The 26,723-nt window shown below is 42.0% G+C and overlaps 2 long non-coding RNA genes across 2 annotated transcripts; one reads left to right on the top strand and one right to left on the bottom strand.

Moving 5' to 3' along the window:
- The first annotated feature begins 1,141 nt into the window (after positions 1 to 1,141).
- LOC122640627 lies at positions 1,142 to 14,702 on the top strand. The gene is made up of 4 exons (XR_006329711.1): positions 1,142 to 1,152; positions 2,026 to 2,029; positions 14,474 to 14,548; positions 14,640 to 14,702. It is a non-coding gene; the product is annotated as an uncharacterized LOC122640627 (long non-coding RNA).
- Positions 14,619 to 26,345, bottom strand: LOC122640628. The gene is made up of 3 exons (XR_006329712.1): positions 26,316 to 26,345; positions 19,333 to 19,337; positions 14,619 to 14,732 (listed from the first exon to the last, which is right to left on the bottom strand). It is a non-coding gene; the product is annotated as an uncharacterized LOC122640628 (long non-coding RNA).
- Positions 26,346 to 26,723: the final 378 nt, after the last annotated feature.

Below are 26,723 nucleotides of genomic sequence, written 5' to 3'. Positions count from 1 at the left end.
GTCGCGCCCTTTCCAGGTTCGTGTCACGATCGGTGATAAGTGCTTACCATTCTTCAAAACATTGAAGAACCTCCGAAGCCCTAAGGACTTCACATGGACGGAAGAGTGCCAAAAGGCGTTCGGAGAATTGAAGGAGTACCTAGAGAGCCCACCCTTGCTTGGGCGACCGGAACCTAACGAGGAGTTGCGCTCTACCGCCGCCACCCCTGTCGCGGTCGGCAGCATGATGCTTGAAGGAAGAAGACAAAGTCCAGAGGCCGATCTACTACGTCGGCCATGTCCGATCGATGCAGAGACCAGGTACACTAGGATCGAGAAGGTAGCCTATGCATTGGTAATGGCGGCTAGGAAGCTACGACCATACTTCCAAGCCCATACCATCACAGTCCTCACAGACCTACCCTTGAAGAAGATATTGCACAAGCGGACGTCTCCGGACGATTGATAGCATGGGCGGTGGAGTTAAGTGAGCATGACATCGGTTCCAACCAAGAACAGCCATCAAAGGCCGGACTCTTGCAGATTTCATTGCGAGTGTACCCAATCCGAGATCGAGTCACAAACAGGGAGAGCCCGAAGAGAAAGATCACGGATCGTGGGACATGTTCGTGGACGGTCGAGCAATGCAGCAGGAAGCGGCGCTGGGCTCATATTAACCAGCCCCGAGGGATTTCAGTATCAATATGCTCTCGGTTCACCTTCCAAGCATCCAATAATGAAGCAGAGTACGAGGCATTACTAGCTGGACTCCGGGTGGCCAAAGCCATCCAAGTCACACACCTATCCACCCGGAGCGACTCCCGCTCGTGGTGAATCGGTGAATGGAGAGTATGAGGCAAAAGATGAGAGGATGGCATCATACCTAGCACGCGCTCAAGCGTTGATCGAGGGTTTCGAGAAGTTTGAGATGGTTCGAGTTCCCAGGGAGGAGAACGCCGCCGCTGACGCCCTATCCAGGCTAGCCAATGAGGAACTCCGAAATTTGGCTAGCGCATCTATGTTGAGATCTCGCATGAGCCAACGCATAAGGAAAAGCGAGTTAATGAGATCACGGAGGGACCTAGCCGGATGGACCCTCTACTCAACTACCTCCGAACGATGTCTTACCGAAGACAAGGCCGAAGCAAGGAAGATCGGGATGAGAGCTGCAAAGTACACCGTCCTAGACGGGGTACTATACAAGCGGGGGCAACAAAGACCACTACTCCGGTGCCTAGGACCCAAGGGGGCAGAGTACGCCCTAGCCGAAGTCCATGAGGGGATATGTGGAAGCCACATGGGGACGAGCCCTAGCCTACAAAATCCTCCGCCAGGGACTATACTGGCCTCGAATGCAAGAGGAGGCCATCCAATATGCCAAGAAGTGCGAGCAATGTCGCTTGTTCGCCCGATACCCATCTACCCGCCACCAAGCCGACATCAATCCTCAACCCCATACCTTTTGCCATGTGGGGACTAGACATCTTAGGCAACTTCACCGCAGCACCAGGAAACAGAAAGTACCTGGTCGTCGCGATCGACTACTTCACCAAGTGGGTTGAAGCTAAACCCTTGGCCAAGATAACGAGAGACAGAGATGGAGAAGTTCGTCCGCGACGACGTCATCTACAGTTCGGGTACCACGGATCCTCGTCTCGAACAATGGAAAACAATTCAACAACCCCAAATTCCAAGCATTCTCACCGCTACAACATCGACTATCGGCTGTGTCGGTAGCATACCCACAGGCCAATGGTCGTGGAGGTCACCAATGTAACGCTATTGGAAGGAGTCAAGAAAAGGCTAGAAGGAGCCAAAGGCAAATGGGTAGAAGAGCTACCAAGCGTCCTGTGGGCATACCGAACTACAGTACGGACGCCCACAGGAGAAAGCCCATTCCGCCTAGCATATGGCACTGAAGCATTGGCGCCGGTAGAGGTCGGCGCCATGTCCCATAGGGTTCTGCACTTCAATGAACGCACCTATGTCGACGGATCAGGCGAACCTGGACTTTATAGATGAGGTCCGAGAGAGAGCACTACTAAGGAACGTCGCCTACCAGAACGAATCGCCAGGTACTATAACGCCGGGGTCAAGGAAAGGCTATTCCACCGGGCGATTTAGTACTACGGAGGGCAAGTGCATCGCAGCCACAGAAGGCGGGGAAGCTGTCACCCAACTGGGAAGGACCCTACATAGTCTCCAAGCGATACGCCGGGACTTACCGCTTGAAGACTCCAGGGGCAAGAAGGTAGACCGTGCACTGAACTCGAACATCCGAAGAAGTACTACCAAGAGAGGCATAGCAAGAGAGGGGTAGTGATAACAGAATCGAGCGTGAGGAGTAGCAGAGACGACATCAAGGGCAATGTGAATTTCAGTCAAAATAAAGAAATGTTGCAAGAATACTTGTCTTCTCCTACCACTCAATCGAATCACGGCCACTACACTAAGGCGGTATGCCAACATCGAGGCTTCGTGCCTAAGGCGGTATGCCAACACCGAGGCTTCGTGCCTAAGGCGGTATGCCAACACCGAGGCTTCGTGCCTAAGGCGGTATGCCAACACCGAGGCTTCGTGCCTAAGGCGGTATGCCAACATCGAGGCTTCATGCCTAAGGCGGTATGCCAACACCGAGGCTTCGTGCCTAAGGCGGTATGCCAACACGAGGCTTCGTGCCTAAGGCGGTATGCCAACATCGAGGCTTCGTGCCTAAGGCGGTATGCCAACACTGAGGCTTCGTGCCTAAGGCGGTATGCCAACACTGAGGCTTCGTGCCTAAGGCGGTATGCCAACATCGAGGCTTCGTGCCTAAGGCGGTATGCCAACATCGAGGCTTCGTGCCTAAGGCGGTATGCCAACATCGAGGCTTCGTGCCTAAGGCGGTATGCCAACATCGAGGCTTCGTGCCTAAGGCGTATGCCAACACTGAGGTTTCGTGCCTAAGACGGTATGCCAACAACGAGGCTTCGTGCCTAAGGCGGTATGCCAACATCGAGGCTTCGTGCCTAAGGCGGTATGCCAACATCGAGGCTTCGTGCCTAAGGCGGTATGCCAACATCGAGGCTTCGTGCCTAAGGCGGTATGCCAACACTGAGGCTTCGTGCCTAAGGCGGTATGCCAACATCGAGGCTTCGTGCCTAAGGCGGTATGCCAACATCGAGGCTTCGTGCCTAAGGCGGTATGCCAACATCGAGGCTTCGTGCCTAAGGCAACATGCCAACGCTGAGGCTCCAAGCCTAAGGCAACATGCCAACACTGAGGCTTCATGCCTAAGGCGACATGCCAACACCGAGGCTCCAAGCCTAAGGCGCCATGCCACCATTGAGGCTCTACGCCTAAGCCGCTAACTATCAAGGGTCAAAGAGCATCAACGTGCAAATAATCACCAAGAGACAAGGCAATCAAAGAAAAGCAAAAGCGATCACATAGAAAAGTCATAGTAGTTACAACTCAAGTTCAAAAAAGGAAAAAGGTTGAGACGTCTACAGGATCAGGGACGACCGTAAGGTCAAGGGATCACAGAGTGATGGGTCACCTCCGACCCAGCTGGAGACATCATGTCCGCCTCAGGAGGACGCACAGCAGCACCCCCCTCAGGCAGGGCAGCCTCCACCTCTGACACCGGAGCGCTCTCCACCACAGCTACACCCGGAAGCGCCGCAGCAAACTCAGAGAACCCCAAGACAGAGAAGTCATAGTCAGGGGTCACCTCCAGGACACAAGCGGCTAAGTCCCGGACCCCTCCCTCATAGGCGGGCTGAAGTCTGCGCGATACAGCTCGAGAACGCAGAGGATGCCTGGAACTCAGCCACGGCTCGCTCACTGCGAGCGACCCACCTCATGCCTTCCCCTCAATGAATGAAGCTCCTCCTCCAAAGCGAGAACCCTAGCCGAGCTCTCGGCCGCACCGCAGAAGTCACACGCAGCTCCTCGGACACCTCTAGGAGCTTCCGGACGCCACGACAAGTTCCCCGACACCCTCGCGCGTCGGCCTCGGCCCTCTCACGGGCATCGACCGACCCTGGAGCTCCCTCTCCATGTCACGCAAGGTGCGCTGCATCTGCGCGTCACGAGAAGCGTGACCCTCCAGTCGAAGCACCGCCTCAGCAGCACGGTGATGGACCTACAATCAACATGGCAAGCGATAAAATGAGGTAAAAATAAATGGAGCAATGGACATGAGGAGACAGTAAAGGAATAACTCACCGAAGCCATGTCATGGTAGAGGGTCCGAGCTGATAAGCATCACTAAGCCTCTGCAAGGCCATCCTCGCGGTAGGGAGCCCCCGTCCACCCACTCCCGCGACACGCCGGCCTCGGCCAAGGTCGAGCCCTCCAGACGCCCAAGGTGATCACCAGGGACTCACCCGGCGTGGGAAGATCAGTGGCAGTACCGCCAGAGGAACCCACACCTTTCCCCTTGGAAAGGGGCAATACAGAAGATCCAGAAGGAACAGCAGAGGGGGACAGAGGCACAGAGCCGGGGACGCCATCGTCACCAGGAGAAGTACGGGGAAGGAGGACCCGCACGCCAGAGCTCGTCACGCGGGCATGTCCTGGTCCACCCTTCCGCTTCGCTCCAACAACCACAGCGCGAAGCACCACTAACATCGGTCACTCCAGAGATGGACCACCACCGGAAGAATTTGCCTTCCTCCGCATGATTGCCACGGAGCAAACTGAAATCCGGACGCGTATCCACTGCATAGATCGACCAACCAATCAGATGACACATACATTCAAATACCAACATGCCAATCAAGTACAAAAGACAATGCTCTTACCAGGACTCAGCTTCCAGAGAGACAGAAGGCCTCCGAGTCCAACTCCTGGACGTGGAACGGATCGCGACCCAGGCACAGCTGAGGGAGTCACCCTCAAAATCACTCAGCTCAAGCCCCTGATTGACCCTCTTGAGGTCAATAACTTCCCTAACAGTCCGTAGTGAGCATCGGGGGACCGTGGCAAAAAAAGAAGCGATCCCTCCAATACTTCACGTTGCTAGTGATCCCCGTAAGAAGCTCCACAGAGGCATAGGGCCCCTTGAGCACGCGGCGGGCAAAGTGATAACATTCATGATTCCCCTTCTTCAACAGATAAAAGTGGGAGAACAGGGGAACCGTGGCGGCACGCCCCAGGCGGGCGAAGAAGACATAAAAACCCAAGATCACCCTCCAAGAGTTGGGCAACACTTGCCCAGGGGTGAGGTGCCAATGCTCTAACACCAACTCGACAAAGCGAGGGATAGGAAGGCGAAGGCCCTGGAGGAAAAATGAACGGTAGAGGCAGATCTCCCCCGCGCGATGAGAGAAAGCATACTCGCTAGGCCCAGGAGCACGCAACATGACCTCGGCAGAATATGAAACTCCTCACGAGGGAAACCAAGTCGAGGATGACAAGATGCTAGCAACAGGGCCTAACCTATCAGCCGACCACGTGGGGATGGCGCCCGAGGGTGACGATCCCTACGGGGACCGGAGACACTAGAGGGTCCCACTCGTCCATCGTATCACTAGGGGAGGGTATAGAGGAGAGAGTACCCACGAAAGAAGCGATCCGGGGAACACTCCTCGAAGATCCAACCCCGATGAAGCAGGGGCCAAGGTCACCCGGAACGACATGAAGGACAAGAGGGGAACGAACTACTTACTCAAGAAAGCGATCTCCCGAAACTGGCAAGAAAAAGGAAAGGAATGTCACCTGCAAGATATAAACAGCAGATCCATCACATACAAGAAGAAGAACAGGGAAGAAGAGCGAAGGTCCATCACACCCACACCGCGGCCACCATAGGCGCGGCATCACTGGCAAGGCGCGGGACACAGGGCGCAGCCAGGCGCGGCCAGCAGGGCGCAGCCTCACCGCGGCCACGCCCCAGGTGCAGCTTCACCGCGGCCACGCCCGAGCGCGCGGCCTCACGCGGCACGCCCGCCGCGGCCGCTCGCCTCACCGCGAGGCAGCCACGCCCACTGCCGAGGGCGCGGCCTCACGCGGCCACACCCGCCGGGCGCGGGCTCACCGCGGCCACGCCAGCAGGCGCGGCCTCACCGCGGCCACACCCCGCAAGCGCGGCCTCGAGGAGACACCCTACAAAAAAAAAAAAAAAAAAAAAAAAAAAAGAGGGTGGGGATCGATTTACCTCAGAAAAAAGGTGACCGCGCGAAAGGACAAGCACACGGCGATGACGGCAGCCACACCAAGAGGCACAATCAAGGGATAGAGGTCACAAGAGCCAAGACACTCAAGCCCAGCACCACTCAAGCTTCCCAAGCAAGCCAAGGCACCAAGGGCACCAAGAGAGCACAACCCAAACACAAGGGCCCAAAAGCAACAAAGTGTATACTAGTGGAGGTGACCCAAAAACAAACACATGGTGGGCACCAAAGAGAGGACAAAAGGCAAAAAGGGGGAATTAAAGGAGAAGGGGAGACAAAAAGTAAGAAAGAGAAATGAGAAGTGAAAGAAGAAGGGAGAGGAAGGAACATATACCCACAAAAAACAAAAAGAAAAAGTGTAGGAGGTAAGGTTTGAACCCCTAACCTCTCCTACCTCATTAGTGGATTTACGGGCAAACCCCACAGGAAAGTTTATTCGCAGCGGACCCCTCACTATGCAAAGACACCTACTCTCTGGGACATCCTATCCCAAGAGAGTGGGGGGCAAATGATACATCCAATATTCACCGGTCAATCAACGATCGCCACGTGTCACGACGACCCGCCTCATAGCCAAGGGGAACGAACCGGGGTCCAAGGACCACCCAGCGCGGTCGGGCGCGGCCTCACCAGCGCGGCCTCCTCACTCGGCGCGGCCTCAGCGCGGCCTCCTCACGCGCGGCCTCATCAGCGCGGCCTCACCAGCGCGCCTCGAGCACGGCCTCACCAGCGCGCCTCGGCGCGGCCTCATCGCGCGGCCTCACCGGCGCGCGCCTCGGCGCGGCCTCACCGCGCGCCTCGGCGCGCCTCGGCGCGGCCTCACCAGCGCGGCCTCACCAGCGCGGCCTCGGCGCGCCTCACCAGGCGTGGCCTCGGTGCGGCCTCGGGCGCGGCCTCCTCACGCCTAACCCACGCGGCCTCACCTAGCCGCGGATCGAGGGCACTGTGGGGGCCACCCATCTACGACCCGATCGTATCACTAAGACTCATGTCACTACCAAGACTCTGGACCTTAGAGGTCACGTCATCCAGACGGATTCAAGCACCAGGGACGTTATCACCACACGCGGATATCTATCCACCAAGGATCCTGATGCCACCAGGACACTCCCTCCCGCGGGGAGATGGCCAATCAGGATAGAGCCCCGTTACCCAGGGCCTCTATCCACTCAACGGCACACTCGCCATCAAACTGGGACTCTCCACTCTGCCATACACCGCCATATGCTACTATAAAAGACAAGGTACGCAACCCATCAAAGGAGAAAAAAAGACTCTTACTGAATAATCACTATTCATCTGCTTTGCGCCAGGAGATCTAACTTTGGCATCGGAGAGCCCTAGGCCGGGACCACACCGGTTCTCTCGATCGACCCCTTTGGTCCACTTGCGGTGACGGCACTCGCAGACCGCTCGGCGATTTCTTGACGCAATGTGGTAGTAAGATCAAAGTCGTATCAAACTGCAGTTTGAAGCGATTCGGTATGTTTTTAGATGATGCTAATTCTTGTTTAGTTCTCATTTGCTGAAACTGTAAAATGGAATTTGAGCACTGAATCGCTAATGCAGGGACATTCCGTGGACATGGTGTGTGTGCCCAGAATTTGAGCACTGAGTCGCTAATACTGTGTTGACCAGTTTTGCCATCCATGGACGTGGTGTGTGCCTGAACTACTTTTAATCATTGTAAGTAATCTTTCCAATTCCTCAACTCACTAGCAATCAAGCTCATCAGAATTTTCACATAACCCCTGTTTGATAAACTTTTAATGTTCCAAATGCAGAGGCTAAGCAAGTATATACGACTGATACCTAAGGTATTCTTCTCATTTTGGCATTCTCTAAAAGTATTCACTTGGTTGAAAGTTGTCAAGAATTCAGATTAAAGTACACATTCTGAAGTTTTTTTTTTTTTTTTTTTTAAGCTTCGGTGGCGCTCTCTTAGGATGCTATTCATAATAGACCTTTCTATTATTTTATTTTTGATAGATTACCATGAGGTTTGATGGATCTCATGCTCATATTTGACTTATGGAGGAAAATTCTTGACTTCTATTTTGACTTATCATTCTCTTAGTGCAAAAGTGTAGCATAACTTTTGTCAATAAGATCTTGTACTTTTGTTTTTTGTTTATTTTCTCTCTTTTTCTCTCTATCTATCTTGTGTTGTTTCCTACTTTACACTGTCATTTTTCTTTCAATTTTTCAAAATCTAGTTTATCCCAAGTATTTGAAACTTTGGGGGCATGTATTTGAAATGCATTCTTTGACCTTCTCTGCTAAATGAATGTGTTTGCATGCCATTTCAGAGTATAGTGTTAGAAAGCAACATAATATATGATCTATTGTTATAGAGGGTCCACAAGGCACAAAAATTGCTCACAAGCTCACCAAAGGGAATTCTAATTTTATTTTGTTTTTTACAATTATTTGCTTTATTGGATGACATGTTGTATAATATTGGAGCTTATAAATGAATGTAGCAGGTCAATAACTGTGCTGATTTTGTAGGTTATGCATTATATGTGAAATGTAAATGGTAGAAACTGAGAGTCCATTACCTCTCTATCTTTAAGTGATGGTATCCTTGCAATTTTTCTCAATTTTCACATTGTCTATACTTTATCGATGTTGTGTGTACTTAATTCAAAATTTATTGCCCAATCTGATTATGTACTACACGTTCACAATTATTACACTAAAAAATGAATTGATTATGGAATTGCCCTTCAGGTTTAGATGAAGTATTTGACAATTGAAGATATTAATTATGCATTATACTAGGTATCTTCACTTGGTTACAAATTTCCTTTTCTTTAGCCGATCAGAGGCCAAAACCTCAGTTCTGTGCAGGTAATTGTATTGTTCAAATCGATAATTGTCTTAAACCAAGATGATTTTACTGTAGGGTTTATTGCAATTCATTTTGAGGTTTCTTTTGCAGGTATGATGGCTTCTTCTTGTCCATGCTCGCAAAAGGTGTGTATCCTCCTTATTGATCTTGATGTTATTGTTTTTCTTGTTACTGTAACTTACTTCATTTTTATGTAAACACTATTATTAGCTAAGCACTTGCCATGTTAAGAAAATTTAGTACTTTCTCCCTTTGGCAACTTGAACTTGTTCTGTCTCTCTTTTTGCTTGTGTTTTATTCATTAACTATTTGTTTAATAGAATCATTGTTTCGATCAATTGGAAGCTTTATCATCTCTGTTCACATCCTTTTGCATATATGGATTGTGGTGAGCTTTCGGCTCTTGAAGATACACTATTCACTTCTGCAGTCATCGAAGATTTTCTTATTGGGCTTTTCAGAGGATACATAAGTTTTGATCGGTTACATTTGTATTTTCTTCTACTGATTGTTGTTGTTATAGGTTGACTATACAACTGTCTTTGTTTTCCGGCTATTAATGTTTCTCGACAATGGCCTTGCTACTGGGATGGGTTATTAAGTGTTCCCACTTTATGCTGCTAATGTTGTCGTGATTGATGTCCAGCATAGTTTCACTTAGCAAGCTCTGCTATGCTTATACCAATAAAAAATTGTGCACTCGATATGATTAATTGGGAATTTTTCCCCCTCTTTCTTACATTGTTTGTAGCAGCCAATATAAAGTGTGACATTCCTTATATTTATGTTGTCTAAGGTCGCCGGTTATCATTGGTACAAAAAAATATTGGTGTGTGCGTAGAGGAGTTCAATTTCTTTTTGATTCAATTCGGAAAACTGAGTTTTTAGGTTACTGGACTGAAACTAGCTAGGTTTAGGCTAGGATTTGATACGAAAATTAAGAATTGATGGCTATGGGTATTAGGGTTTGAGAATAAAGGAATCAGACAATGAGAGCAGGTCTCTTTGTTGAGACTTATTTTTATGAAGGAAACAGTAGCAGTAAACCATGAAAGAAGGGAAAAAGAAAAAGAAACAAAAATGGTCTCAAACCATACTTAGTATAGTTATCTAATGCACATTGAGTCTGATAGGTACCAATGAATCATCACAATTCATTAGGAAGTGCTGAGAAAATTGTCCAATAGGAAATAGTGTTTTTTTTTTTTTTTTAAATGTATGGCTTAAACAGAGCAAGGGATGTCTAGGTCCCTTGCTCTTTTAATTGGACTTCTATTTGATCTTGCATTTGAAAAGTCAAAACAAGACATCTTTCTATAGCCAAACATGTTTAACCTACTTAAACTCAACCTGCATAACTTAAAACTGGTAGGTAGCAACTAAAATTACCAAATTATTGGCATGGGTTGCATTAAACAAAAAAATGCATTAAATCTAGAGGCAGGTCAGGGCTAGAAATTTCTGGCCCTGAGTCAGGGTCGGGTCGGGCTAGGGTTGAGGCCTCGGGCTAAGCCTGGCTCGGCCCGGCCCGACCCTGTTTTATGTTATACTAGAAAATAAATATTGATATAATATATATATATATAACTTTAAGCGTCACCCACATTTCTGTTATATAATATATTATATATGAAGACAATAAGTGATATAATACATTTTATTACAGTGTTATTCTACGTAAAATTGATAATTTTCTCCTTGGTCCATTCCGACCCATGCATTTCCTTTCCCTCCCCATGATCAGGGTCAATCAGGGTCAGCCTGACCTGACCCTGAGGGCAGGGTTGGATTTTTCTGGCCCTGAGTCAGGGTCAGGTCGGGCCTGGGCCCAGCTAAGGGGACTTAGGATTGGGCTAGGGCTCTATAAAGCTTGGCCCAACCCGACCTTGTTGCAGCCCTATTCTCTACCATTTAATGGTTTGTACGTACTGCAGTAGCACTCAGACTGGTTGGATCAGCATGACTAGGTTTACAGGTAGACCAATCTTCTCTATTCTAACTATAAATGCTACATCATAAGATTGTTTGATAAAACATACTTTAGAGAAAAACTTGGTTAGAGTTTTAATATCCTATAAGATTGAAAATATCTCCTACAGTCCCTCCTCACAATCGTTTATCAATCAATCCACCATATTTTGACTATCAACCCAAATAGTCTTGGTTAAAAGGCCTAGATCTTTGGCTCTTCGCAATCCACAATTGATGGCTCTTTCCTTGGACTCTTGCACGCCCCACAAATGACCACACATTTTTACTAGTATATATATATATATATATCATACTATTATATAAAAGCACGTTGTGGCAATTCTACCCTTCATTCCTATCTATAATTCCATCTTCTTCTCATTCTTTCTCCCGTCTTTTGTTATTATATTCTTTCTTAAAATTGGTACCCTTAGTTTTTTTTTATTCTATGTGTTCTTAATGGGTTGTTATTCATGTAACAAGGGTGGGTTACGTTTGGAAAAATAACAAAATAGTGAAATTACTAATACACAACGATGAATGAGACATTGAAGATTCAATTACATAGGGCAATTAAGACATTTCATTTTCCTTTATTAAAATCTTATAAAATAACATTTAAATGATATTTCTATCTTTTTCCTTATGTACTCTCTCTCTCTCGTTTCCGACAGGGAAAGAGCTCTCATTGAAGCGACTCTCTGCTACTACGGCCACCCTAAGTCGGAACTCAGAACAATGATGATAGGTGTCCCATGTAACTTCATCGTATCCTTTGGCCAGGATTTTTGAAGTTGGTGAGACTTTGAGAGAGGAGGAGAAGAACAAAGCACCCACCCTCTTGTCTCTCACACCAAACCCTGGAAAAACATTCCAAGATTTAATGTCCGAGAAAGAGAAAGAGAGACATGGCGACAGCAGCTTTGCTGTGTTCGACTGCTCTTCAATACCAAATCAACGTTTCGGTGGATGGGGGGGGGGGGCTTAAGCTCAAAAGGTCATCTCTCCCTCCTCCCAATTCTGTCACATCGACAAGGTAATCTTCTTCACTATTTCCGTCTCTTCTAGTTTTTGGGTGTTTGGTTTTGTGGGTCTCAAGTGTTCAATTGAATATTTGATAGAAGCATTGGTCACCCCATCTTCTTTGTTGTTTGTTAAGCCCAAAGAAGGAAGTGAAGAGTTTCATGAACTATCTTTCAATCCTTGCTTCAAACTGAAGGAGCAGTCTGGTGGATTGAATTGATAGCAACCTGAATGATGTTTAGTTCCAATACCCACTTCCATTTGGTGAGCAGAGGATCTGCTATTGGATTTCTGTTTAGGAAGATGGTGCCCTCTGTTTGTGCTCTCTGGTTTTCTGTGAGTGGCTTCATGTTTTATCTGATCAGCTTGATCTGCAGATATATCTTTAGGTAAGCAGAATATGGGAAATTACTTGATGGGTTGAATGAATTTCTGCTGTTCTTGCAACCTGATTAGTTTTTGTGATAGATTTCATGTAGAAGACGGTTATCAGAAGGAAGATTCTAATTGCTCCACTGCCCAACTTGAGAGTACCAAATTTGAGGATTCAGACACTAATGAATCCTGGAGAGAAAGATATTCCAAAGTTCTGTTTCAAGTTTCAATATCAGACTTCACAAGAAACAAAGCCTAAAGCAGGGAAGAAATAGTGGAGAACTCCTCCACTGATTCTCACGCTAAAGCAAGGGAAACAGTGACTCAAGAACAACTTTGTGGCAGGGAAGAGTTAGTCGATTCTAAAGTTCATTTTCAGAGTACGGAAGATGTTCATACAGAAGTTGAGTTTTTGTGTGAAAAAGACTTCCCTTTCTTTTGATTCCAACCCAGAATCAGCCGGTTAAAGTAATGAATTCTCCCTTCAGAATCTTTCTCTCGATCCAAAGGATGGATTTTTGTCGGATAGATATTTCGAGAAATCATCTCAAACTGAAATTGTATTGGACTTTGATGAAGGGAACGTAGAAATGACTGCAGAAATTGAAAATTTAGAAGAGACCCCCTTTTGCAGAATTCAAATTTGGTGAGCTCTGAAACCATGGATATGAGCGACCAGTTTCGTTCTTCTGTTAACTCAATCAGAAACATAGACGAATCAGAATTCGTCCATAGAGAAAAAGACAAAATTTTGAAGCAGCCCTATTTTCTGAATTCTAGAATTGACATTGAAATTATGTCTGAGAGTGGCATCGAGGAAGACAAGGAAGAAGAAACCACACACGAAGACTGTGGTGGTGGCAAAGAGAATGAAATTTCAGGAGAGATTGAAAAACCAACTAGGCAGAATACGGAGAATTCATCGATGCCAGAACCTAAAGACGAAAATGATCTGGAATCACTATGGGAACATCAAGGAGACCTTGAGCTCTGTCGGAGGCAAGCCGGAAACAAGAGAGGTTGGGTAGTTGATTTTATGAAGATGGGTTGTGATTAATTACGATTTAACCCTTTAATGTGAAATATCATTTAAATTCTTGGTTTTTTCTTTGATTTTTTTTCACTTTTGACAACAAATGTGATTTTATTTAATTATCCTTGTAATTTATTCCCACTGCATTCCTTATTGTAGTTTTAAGAGGGTAGTTAGTATCTTGTTATGTTTGGATAAATAACAGACCCTTGTTACATTAATACTTCCCCTTTCTTAATTCTTAAAACCGTTTTTTATGATAGTAAATCTGTCGAATCCCATTCTTACCCAAAAATTAAAAAAAAATTCTCTAATCAAAACTATCTAATCGTGTGACTTTCTATTTCCCTCTCCCTCTCCAATTTCCCAATTTCAGTCCTCTCAGGCTCAAACAAAACGGACCTCTCTCTCTTTTCTGTCATCATCCTCAATCCTCATCGAAACTTGACCCTCTCACCCCCTCTCTCTTCCTCGGTCTTTTGATTACGGTCTCTCCATCGACCAATGCCCCAAATCTCGATTCCTCCTCTTCTCCAAACCAAGCTCGAACCCTAAATCCCTTTCGTAAATGTTTGTAACCGAAGAAACCTATGGATTTTATCCCTTCCGGCAACGGATGCAGGCTTGCAGCGGCGAGTCTGGCGAGTCTCCACTCTCCATCTAAGGGTATTGGATTGCAGCGTGTCTTCTCCCTTCTCAGTGGATTGCAACGAAATATTTCTAATTCTCCAGTGGATTGCAGCGGCCCCTCCTCTCTGTAAGTATCTCTCTGTCCTTCCCTCTTTCAACATGATGCAGTTATGTTCTTCAAATTGTCCTGATCTTTTATTGACAGAAAACGAGAGTTAAAAACGACGGAACCAAAACCTGCTCCTCACCTTCTCTTCTTCACACTTCTCTCTCTCACATTGACTCTTCTCACATCTCTCCATCGACCAATGCCCCAAATCTCGATGCCTCCTCAAATCTCTCATCGACCTAGGGTTTCTTCATGTTTATCCCTTTTACTTGTTTTTTCTGGATTTTCTTTCTTTCTTTCTTGATTGCTTTGTTTTGTTTTGCATTGTTAATCTCTCTCAGTGGGCCCACTTCCCACACATCCACTTTGGTCTCCTGCCTGACCAGACTATGAAGAAGACTAACGTGCGCCAGCAGGTACCACTATGCATCTTCTTCTTCTTCTTCTTCTACTTCTAGCACTCAGTAAATTCTCAGTACTCATATATCTGTGTTTTGTTATGTGAAGGAAGGAGAGGACGTTCTCATGAAAGATGGGTTTTTCGCTTCCGCTAATGTTGGCATCTCCCCCTACTAAGTAGGAAGTGTCTTTTCTAGGTTTCTCTCTCTCTCTCTCATGGTTCTTTAGTTTTTGGTGTCAAGAATGGAAGAAGGGTGTTGAAGTCTTTAACAGTTTAATTTTATCAAATACAATCTGCAAATGATGAAGGTCTATTCTTGTGTGTTGATAGCATTGAGGAGTATGAATGTAGTAATGTTGGATCTTGAGTCTTCTCTCTTGTTTGGAAAACCACATCCATCGTTTCTTAAAGTTTGGATGTGATGATAATTTATGTTACTATTAGCTAGCAACTACTCTCGAATGGTTTGCATTATTATATTTTGATATCCTTTCTTCATTATTGTGTTGTCCCCCCAGCAACTATAGACTTCAAATGGAACTAGAGAAGGGTATTGTAATACGCTTCACTTAAGATTCTATGTGATTGTAAACATAGTTGTCATGGCGTCGCCATGGCTACGCCATGGCGTCTGGCGCTGGAGAGGGCTGCATGGCGACCCTCTTTGATTTCTTCCTCCTGACTCTCTTTCCCTATTTGATTTCTTCTTCCTGTCTTCGATTTCTTCTTCCCTCTTCGATTTCTTCTTTCCCTCTTCAATTTCTTTCGATTTCTTCTTCGATTTCTTCTTCCTGTCTTCTTTCCCTCTTCGATTTCTTCTTCCTGTCTTCTTTCCTCTTCGATTTCTTTCGATTTCTTCTTTCCCTCTTCGATTTCTTCTTCGATTTCTGAATTTTCTTCTTAAAACTTGAGAAACAATAGAGAAAAAATAAAACATGGCTTGAGTATACATCTATTAACACATTAAAAATAGAGAAAATAAAAAATAAAACATGGTCGACATGCTCGCCATGGCAACGCCATGGCGGGCGACATGTCGATATATCGACGTGACACCCCTCCACCGACTTGGATCGCCGTGACGCCGTGACAACTATGATTGTAAATCTGTATTTGTAATGGGAACAATAATTGTAGTGCCTAATTTAGAACTTACATTTCTAGATCACTATAATTAGTGCCAATTCAGAATAGTTATTTGCCTGTCATATTTTCCTTCAATTTTTTTTTTTGATGGATGGTGAGATGGTGAGGACAACAAATCAAAACATGGCTTCTAGCTGTGAAAGCTGATGTGGCCTTCATGTCTCGGCATTTACTTGAGGAGCTCGAGATCATTGTCTTAGATTATGTTCTTCCATGCAAAACCTGGAATTTGATCCCCTTTTCTATATTTGTATGTGTAAGCAACTTTTTTCTGTAATTTTTCAGTCAATAAATTTTTTCTTTATTTGCCGTTTAGGAGAAAGAAACTAATTCATTCATTCAGTTGCTAATATAGAAACTTTAGAAAAACAAATGGAAAAGGCACCTAGGTGCAGGTACTCAACAAAAAGACCTGAAGACCTTTAATAGATGATGACCCATAAGAATAGACCTTTGTTCGATCTATTCTTTATTATTTATTACCACTTCCTTGTATACCTTTGTTTTCGTATCCTTCAGTGTAGACATGACAGATTAAATAAAAAGTAATTCTCTGAAGATCTATGAGGTCTATAACATGATAGTATGATACTTGTACGTGAACTGTGGTGTTTTTATCATGTACTAGCTGTGAAATTTCCTAGGCATGCAATGGAGTGATTCAGAGTGGTTTTTGCGTGTCCTACTTTATCCTATCGTCTACAAAGCTGGACATGTCAACCTAGCATTAGATTGGAAATTAGAATATCCAAGTCCAAAACACAAAACAACTTACCATCCACTCCCATCTTCCTCTCGAATACCTGTGAAGCAAGACTGGTCTAAGAAAACCTTGTCACAACCTAACAACACAATGGAAAGGTGAAATCAAAGAGAAGAAAAAAGGATCTTTGGTTTTGTATAATTTTATAACACTTGGAAGAAACCTTCCAGTTTTCTTTGTTTCTTAAAGAAAAATAGAGAAGTCTAATCATAAATTAGTATCATGATGAGGATTTTGACGTCCTCTATTGACATGCTAAGGATTTTGATCTGCCATGTGTTTACATTGGATAAAACCATTTTGTCCTTGTTGACTGCTGATTGTTCAATCATTATACTGAATATGACATATTATCTCTCATCCGTGAGTTATGGAAGCAATGGATCAAAGCTGCAAAGCATTTGTTGTTTTGGGTTGAAGAGAGTTTTGGAGACTAACGCGAAGTTCGGCTGTTTACACTCAGCAATACCATTGGCGTTGCTCTTAGTTCACCTTCCCTTATTGGGATTTCTCTGTTAAATATATGTTTAAGTTTATTCTTAAACATGATAGAAGCATTGTAATGGAAAACAAGGCGGGTTATATTAGTTATGAAATATTATATTTTAATTTGTCTTTTTTCCTCCCTTCTTTGGTCATGGTTTTTTTTTAAAATTTAAATATAGGTCATTAGTTGAGCTGGTAGAGTACTTGGGGTGTGGGAAATGACTCCATACTTCATGAGGATGGTGGTTTGAATCTACAAAGTCCTTTATGTATATTTTCATTGGAATTATTATTTCATGGTATGGAGGTCTGAAAGGCGTACAGAACTAGGTCCCTTCGTTTTATACTGGCTTTGCAATCCACATAAATTCTTTTTAAAATATGAATATATATCGACTATGTTTTGTTAGAGAAATTAAGGCTTTTATGAATATATTTTATTAATGTTTCTTTTGGCATCACAGTAATGAAATAGAAAGAAAGCATTCATGGCGGGTGGAGAACACAGCCATGCTGAAGGAACCGATGAGGGCTTCAGCACCGAGGTTTGGAGCATGACTGAGGGTCCATATTGCAGGCCTAAGCACTAAAACAGAACACGGCTCCATTGCTGGAGTCTTCCTTATTTGCATTCCCATCGCCATGAAATTTGCAGTGCTTGAGGTTTTGATTTCTAAACTCATCGCTTTAAGCATTTACATTATGTATTTTGTTGACTGCAGTTGCTAATGGATTGTTCTTCGACGAAAGATTTGGTTTTGTGCCTTTGTGAGTATTATTGTTTAATGAAATTATATTCTGAGGTCTGGTTGCTAATTTGGGTTAGGGTAATATAGGTATACTATAGTGACTATCAGTTCTTTAGATGTGTAAATCCCATCGTTGTTGTCGTTGGGAAGCTTTCATTCATTTTAGGGAAAGGGAATGAATATTTTTCGTTTTCTTTGGTGCAATATTTGTGGTGGTTCATTTTTTAATCCAATATATACACGCAGATTTTCTGATCCTTCTGTTTTTTATTTTGTCCATACTTGATTAATGTTTGCTGACATAATAACCCCCCTGTTTCTTCATTCCTGTTGGTATTCATCTTTACACAAAGTGGAACAGTGTCAAGATAAATGTTGAAAACTAAAGCTAATCAATTGTAGGATTTGTTTTCTTTTCGATTTATTCCCGCCGTTCCTCCCTTTCGCCCTGTTTGAGATTGACTATTTCATGTATTCATATTGATTAATGGTCTGCATATGTTCCAGAAATTTGTATCATCTGGGTCAATGATCTCTTGGTATTTGCTTGGAATGGTACCTCAGTGGGTATATTCTATATGATTGGAGAATAATTGTTTCAGACTTTAGAAATGAGATGATTCTCTCTTTAGGGTATCCTATTTTTTCCCTATGTTATCTGCTTCTATTTGTTGCCTCAGCTGTAATCAACTCTGAACTTTTCAAGGTGGTTCAGTTTGTGGTCAGGCCTTATGGAGATGTGGGGTTTTTCGCCCCTTCTTTCTTTTAATCTTCTTAATAAAATAGAGAATCATCCCATAGATTTAGGAAGACCTCTGAACTTGATTATTGCCTCCATAGATTTCCTTCTTCAGATTCTTCTGTTATCCCTTGTTTTCTTTTTCTTACCTCTTTTTTTTTTTTTTTTTTTTAGAACTACGGATTCGATTGTTTAGCAGGAAAAATGTTTGTCCCTTCGAACAGGTAAAAGTTCTCTTGCCTTGAATTTCTGCTGTACAGTTTTAGTTTCTCTTTTACAGTTTACGATCTGATTTGAAAATCTAAACTTTAGTTTTACTGTCTTCTGCATTTTGGGAAGCAAAATAGTTACCTCTTAACTCTCTCTCTCTGTTATCCTCTCACTTTCAATATCTCTGTCTTTCTCTCTTTGTGGGTTTCCATTTATATGGGGTCAAAAAAATAATTGAGCCTAGGGTTTTCTCATCTTGTTCTGCATCAACATCTTTCTCTCTTTTGGTTTCGTTTATACCCTAAATCTCTCTGAGGGTTTGCTTGGTTTTGTTTAATTTGTGCTTTGATGCAAAGCTTAATGGTTTTTTTTTTTTCTCTTCCTGTGCAGGGTCAGGCTTTGAAGTAGAACAGAACAGGAACTGGGTTCTCCCTACAAACTGTAGTACATTTGCAGAGGTCTTCTATACATCTCCATTGTCTAACACTTTTAACTAAGAAAAAACATCTAAAAGCTTGTAAAGACTGTCTAAAGTTCATAAGGAGGCTTATATGAAATCATGAAAAGTAAGGAACACATAAGAGTAACAAAAGGCCAAAAGCTTTGTATGTTAAAAGGGCTTAAAGCTGCACTCCTTACTTTCTGTCGGGTCTGTTGTTATGAAACTGAGCAGTGGCTTTGGACTTTTGTGCCTTGTGTTAATTCACTCTTTCTTCTTTACTTATTTATTTATTTTTCTTCTTTTCCAGGAATCTGTTTCAATGCAAAGAGCAGCCCTAGCAGAAAGTAGAGCAGATGTATGGATTCAGTTTGAGGAGGGAGAATTACAGCAGAGGCCAAGCTCTGCAGAAACCCATGCCACGTGGCAGATGATGCATTTATCTTGCTCTCCTCCTCCTACCCACCTCACAAACACCATAACCAGATCTTATACAGAACCAATAACAACAATAAACCCACATCTCATAAACAAAGAGTCTTCAGGAAGACAATGAGGATTTGGAGATTCTAACACACTTCAGCTCTTCCCTTGTGGTGATAATGCAAAAAAGGAGACCAAGCTGAGTATTCAATCAATGAATAGAGACTTCACTCCATACCAGTTTTTCAAGTTCCTCACCATGAAGAACTGAAGGAGAATAACTTAGTAGCGTACCCATTTGTCATAATGTATGTGAGAATTCAGATGATGGTTCATGTTTAGATTTTGTTGTTATTGGAAACTTTTACTGTTTCTTGTGAACTGTAGAGGTTGGTGGATGTTACGTATTTAGTGAGGTGGGTATGAAGGAGGTTTCCTTAAACTGTACTTCCACCATGCTGTTTAAATCAATGAAGAGCTTCATGAAAGTAAATATTACAGGTTTCAATGTTGAAACTTGACAGGTCTACCTATCTCTCTCTTATGCCCCTTTATTTTAAGGGGACAATGAACAAATTTGGGAAACTGATAACAATTGCACAATAAACATAATAAACCTAAGAAAAGAAACTAAAACAAGACATTCTTATAAAACATAGGAACAAAGCTCAATCAATATAAAGGAAATTAATTTTAGGGAGAAAGTTCTCTGTCTGGGAGTGTGGTCTATGCTAGCACCCCCATGAGCTTCTCTCTCCTCCCCATTTGAAAAGAGACCTCAGCCCCCTTGTTTTGAGGAGGAGAGAGATAGACACATGGGAGTGTTGGCGTAGGCCACACTCCCGGACTGAAAACTACTTCCTTTAATTTTAAAGGTCTTTTAACATCATAAAGGAATTAACTCTTATATTTATTCACTTTGAGCATTCAAGTCTTTAGGGAGAGATGTCAGAGTGCATAGAAAACTTCAACACCAAATCATATAAGAGAAGGATAAAAGAAGAATAGTAGGGATTAACACATAAAAAAATCTTCAACTTCTATCCTACTAAAACACATAATGTTTTTTATTTTTGGATTGTTAAAATATCTATAAAGAATTGGAGAATTATATCATATTAGAACAATAAATATCTCAATCAATAAATAGTTCAAAAGGAAATGGTCAAGGTTCTCATTTTACATTATTATAGAACATTTATGAAAGTTTGGAAATATAAATCTTTCTCTTTCAACCCAGAGTTTTCATTTAAAAAAAAATTAATTTTAGCTAATTTCTCTTCTACTAAAATGCCTTGGCCCATTTTAAAAATACAGTCTTCAATGGATACAAAATCTTGATGATATTTTAAATGTTTTAACCTCATGTTAATTCAATCACCATTTCTTTTTCCCAAGTTTGTAAAATCAATTGCTACAAACGACAAAGCTATCTACCATTGCTCCTTCAGTGTGTATTTATTAGTATTCATTTCTACTATTCTATCTCTCATTTTTCTATATCATAATGTTTTATGATATGCATCAATATTTATTGAAAAAAAGTCAAGTACTATACTATTTTGTACACTGAGAAAGTCTCATTACCTTATTAATCAAAATAATTTGCTCTTCAAACACTGAACAAATGCTTACACGTGCATTTTTTCTAGTACCCTATAAAAGTACGTACTCAAAATTTTTTGTCTAATTTTTTAGATTCCCAAAATACCCCTTAGATTCCTCTCATAGACTCTTTTACCCGCGTGAACAGACGCATCCCCATACAAAAGATACCACACGTCACCCCCTTTCTTTCAGACGCTTCTGATTTACCCTCATACACAACCTCTGCGAGAAGGTAGGTCGCTTCGTCACTCTCTCTCTTTCTTTCCTTCCTGATCCCCTCTTTCATCTCGTATTTTCTCTCCCTCTCCCATCCATATCTCTCTCTCCCCTGGCTCCCCCTCTCTCTTTCACGACCTTTCACCTCTCTCCCCCTCTGCGACAAAAAAAAACTATTGAATCCCTATATAAGCTATTTCTCAAGATTGTTGCCTTTTTGTTCGAGAATGGTGTCGACATCAACTCCAGGAATTACTACGGCCAGGTATCTTGTGATTTTTTCTTAGTCTACTTTTTTTATTATATTTTGTTTTATTTAATTTGTGATCTTGCGAGCATACGGTCAGTGCCGCTATTTTGGAATGATTTATTTCTCTGATCGTTGATTTGCCAAACCCTATGCGATTCTTATCTTAATCACATTATAATTCAAATTAGATTCGGGGTGATATCAAATTATAGTTCAAATGAGCCATGGGTGATGGTTGTTTTATTATTTGTAATGTACATTTTACATTCTGTTTTTAATTTTCCCTCTGTTCTTCTTATGCCTCCTCTCAGATCTTTTTGTTATCTATGTTTCTCTCTCTCTTTTTGTTTCCTGAGGTGAAACATGAGCTTTTCTAGATTTTAGCTTTAATCATTTGCTATTAATAGGATTGTGACAGAAATTTATCAATTAATTGTTGTCATAATCCATTTCTACCCTCTCTGCAAAACCCCTACCCACCCAATCCCCATCCCACATTCAAAGATTTGCAACCCTGTCTCTGTTTGCTGATTTTTAAGGTATTTTTATGTTTAATGAATTGACCTAAGGTATGGTGTTGTGCTGTGCATAGCAATTTTGATTTTATAATGATCGGCCCTGAGGTGAAACACGATCTTTTCTAGATTTTAGCGTTAATCATTTTCTATTAATTGGATTATGATAGCAATTTATCAATTAATTGTTTTCATAATCCATTTCCCCCCTCTCTGCAAAACCCCTTCATTACAACCCATTTCCACACTCTTTGCTCTGGAATATCAATAACGGATAGTTTTATCTTTTCCCTTTGGAAATTCTTTTGTTTTCAAGCCGACTGATGTTTCAAATCTCTGTAATTTTCTATGTTCTATTATTATTAATGCTTTTGAGTCTATTGAGTAGGAATGTTAGCTTGCATGGACTTTTGATCATGCTCGAGAGGATTTGAATAGATGGATGAATGTGGAGTGTGAACAAAAAATTTGAATTCTAATTAGTTCATCTTAGGTTGCATCAATCATTATGGCGTCACCTTCTGGAAGAGATAGAGGGAGAAAAATTATGCCTTCACCTATTGCACAAGATGCTATTGATAGAAGTTTTCCACACGACCCCTTTTTGACACCCAAACAAGCTCGAGAGGTAATGTTAATTTCTGTTGCTATGAAATATTATTTGGGTGAGATGGACATACTCTGTCTTGACAAATACAGATACCATCCCCCTCTGGCGCATGCAAATTTTAGAAAATCTATATATCTTCCTCACTGCCTTGGTACTTATGGTAAAAGTTATCATGGCCCTTGAATAGACGACCTCTCCATTGAATAGGCCATGAGGATGACAATAAACTTTAATGGAGAGCTTCAACTCTAATTGTTGTTTGAACATCATCCACCTACATGCTTCTTTAGATGAATAGTCTTTCCTCTTTGTTTATTTCTTTGTTTTAAACTCATTGATATATTGAACATGTTTTGTGCTCATGAACTATCCATTCCGTGTAATTATTTTGCAGGAAACATGATAGTCCAATTTGAGAGATTTACAGCCAGATTTCTGTATTGCAGCAACATATGGTTCCTCTTTTAAATACAAATTGGTTTGTAACTTATCTCTCTTTCTCTCTCCCCTCGCATACAGCTTTCACCACACAACCCTCTCTCTTACATCTTTTTATATCTCCATCTTCTCTCTCTTTCTCTCTCTATGTCTTATTAAGTGCTTTGCAATGTAAATCTGTGAATGGTTGTTTTTTCCACCTTCAATTATTTGTTGATCTTTGATTTATGGTTTTTCTTCATTTTAATCTTTTGATCTGATTGCATTGAAGTGTTTCTTTCTGAGGTAATTCCTTCTCTCCCTTAAACAAAAATGGCATAACAATAGGATAATTTTTCAGATCTTCTACATTTTGGAAGGTCATCATATTATAAAGAAGTTTATAGTTCAGTTTTCATCTCTCTTGCTTGGCTCTCTGCTTCAAAATGATATTGATCCTATTAAGAATGAGGTTGAGTATCGTCGCCTAGCATTAACATTTGTTGCTGGAATCATTCAAGGTGCTCTTGGGTTTCTTAGGTAATGAGCTTGGTTACTATTTCAATTGAAATTAGAAACTACCTAAGATTCTATTGCAATGAAATAAAATATACTTTCTAAAACTGAAAATAGAAAATAAAATATGGCACCATTAGGATAGAATCTTTCTCCACGTGATGGGCCCACAAGATCTTCTAAAAAGCATCCCCACACAAGGCAAATATGGACTCTGACACAGTCATGTGAACAGTATCGTGAACAGTGTTTTGGTCTTTTTTCTTCATATTTTGATCTACATCAGTGTCGCCATTGTATGAAGTGTCATTGTATCTATTTTGTTTTCTTGGTCTATATGCTTCCTCGGCTGTAATTCTTCAGTCATCTTGATTCTTTTACAAAATTTATGATTATTCATTGGAAGAGAAACTTGATTTTAAGGTCAATATGCTCTTGCAGAAGGGTATTGTGATGTCAATAAACCCACTAGAATTCAGGTTTTAATAGCACATTATATGATCAATGTTCTGTTATAGGACTGCTCATCGTTGGAACCTGTAATTTAGTATCTGGTAACATGAATCTACTCTGTTTTCTAGCTACTGTATCATGTGGTGCGAATTGTAAAGCTTAGAGATTGCTAACATTGCGGTGAGGAGGGGATGTCGAAAAGTGTACTGCAGATATAATAGTTGTTGGTTCCTTCTTTTTATAGATGATTCGGGTAGCAGATTAGACCGTTTTCAGGAGAAATGAGTCATTTTTCCAAGGAGGTTCACTGGTGTACCGTTGGGCCCAATAGTCTAATGGGCACTCAAAACAATGTTGGTCTCTGTACTATCTACTCCATTGAATTTATATTTTTTGAGATATTTCAAAATAGTACTCCTAAGATTGTATGGTTTTTTTTTTTGCATTGTTAGTTTTACTGAAGTTTGAGTTGTTTAAATTTTAAGCTTAGAATCCTGAGCTTACCACATGTCTTATTTCTATCATGTTTCTTTAGGCATTATATCCATGTTCAAAGTTCATCGTTTTGCTTGTTTGCGGTGATAGTAGAGAGGTTTCAGTTACACTTTGAAGAACTGAAGATATCACTATATGATGGGTCTGTATTTATTTCAGAAATTTAGTCATATTAGTCCTCCACTAATGGTAATTCTATTTAAAGATTTCTTTCTTCTTTTTCCTGGATAAATATCTATGTAAAGTTCTCTTCCATTGGAATTTACAAAATATTGTTGCTACTGTGCTTCTGTTTGGGTTTCCCTTCAGATGTCTTGACTGTTTGATGCTTGGGTGATCGCCAGAGATTTGTTGACCTGATTCCCGTAGAATCAATGTGGAACTTATTTTTTAATCTATTTCTCTTTCATTATAATTTTTCTTTGAAACTGTTGTTTCCACAGTTCTACAACCCTACTTCCTACATAATTCACCTTCATTTACCACCATCACCCACCCCCCAAAAAAAATGGGGTAGAAAAAGAAAAAAAATCCATAATTATCCTTAGAACTTACAATGCTTCGGTACTTAAAAGAAGAGGCCTATACATATTAGATCCTTCTTTAGTCCTGGGTACTTCTCTGTTGGCCTATAAATATTAGATCCTTCTTTAGTCCTGAGTACTATACTATTGGATGATCTCTCCTCTCTATGTGGAAGTTCTCTTCCTGGAGCTTACTTCAGATATTCCATTGACAATGTATCTTACATGCCTGCAGTTATGGGAAAAGCTGAAGGACTGGGTGAATCTTGGCATGGCCATGTTACTGCGGTAACTGTTGCTTTGGAATATTGGACACTATGGAGGGACTATGGAGGGATGGTTTCTTTGTATCATCAATTGTACTTTCTAAACAAGATTTTGCTCATGCTATGTTGCTTTCTATTTATTCTTCCTCAGATTGGATAGGTAGTCTATAAACGGGTATTGTGATATTTGTTTGGGGAGAATGATGGGTTAGGTGAGGCTCTTCATTCACCACATACCATTGGAGGGTATCATTCACACTTCAATACCTTGGTGGATATTTTTTTCTTCAAATATGATGATTGCATTATCTCGAGATGTTGAGAAGAAGCCATTCAATCCCCTTGAAAGATCAGTAACTCCAGATGAACTAAATATGATTAACTGTGCCAGCGGGTTAGAGCACTGTCGGCGATTCCACGATTATTTCATCGGAGGTTGATGCTATGATCCTCCCTTCTTCCCTATTTTGGATTCTGATGTGTGAATTGTGTTATTCCGTTTTTTTAGTTGTAGACACTGGAGTTTGGGCAGCAACTGCCTTCTTTGATCTAGGTTGAGCCAATTAGTTAAATGTGAGGTAAGTAGATGATTATGGATAAAACCATGATCAAATTCAGGTTTTTCTTTAAAATTAACAACAGAACCATAACCAATACCAATTTTTCTGATCGTGTTTTTATGTTTCTTGCACACTTCTTGCAAGTAGATATTTTATTGATGCAATATTTCCATTCATCTTCCCTACTTTATTAGTTTTTTTGTGGTTGTCTTTTCCATTTCTGACTCCAGCAAATATGAATGGTTCAATTGGCTCTAAATTTTGAAGGGTTTGAGCTACTATAGTAGTTGTTAAGAGTGTCAAGTTCAAGCAAGTTTTGGGTTCCAACCATCTCATCACTCTTGATGGGTATCAAGCATGTTACAGTATTCTCTATCATAGAAATGAATTGACCATACTTTCTCTCTCTCTCTCTCTCTCTCTCCCATACATACACCCACACATACATTTTTGTCCACATGTGCAACTTTACTAAACAAAAAAACAGAATTAGCTTCCCTCTGATCTACTGTCTATTCGACTGGATACAAGTTACTGTGAATTCTGGGTTTCTTTGCTGTATTCAACAGACCTAATAATGATGAGTTGCCCACAAAAGAAGCAGCAGCAGTCATAAAGATATCCTCTTCAAGGATAGCAAAACAGTCAGAATGCCTCGATTAAGAATTTGCTAAATGGCTAGGAGTTTGCACTATGCAAGTTCTGTCTTCCTCTTCAGCAAAGGATGCAACAGAAAAAGCAAGGGATGTGGCATTATCAGATAGAGACGAAGTTAGTCAAGTAACTTGTTTAGAGTTGTTGGAAGC

The sequence above is a fragment of the Telopea speciosissima genome, chromosome 9 (assembly GCF_018873765.1).
Source record: "Telopea speciosissima isolate NSW1024214 ecotype Mountain lineage chromosome 9, Tspe_v1, whole genome shotgun sequence".
Classification (NCBI taxonomy): Eukaryota; Viridiplantae; Streptophyta; class Magnoliopsida; order Proteales; family Proteaceae; genus Telopea; species Telopea speciosissima.
This window is presented reverse-complemented; position numbering and strand designations above follow the sequence as displayed.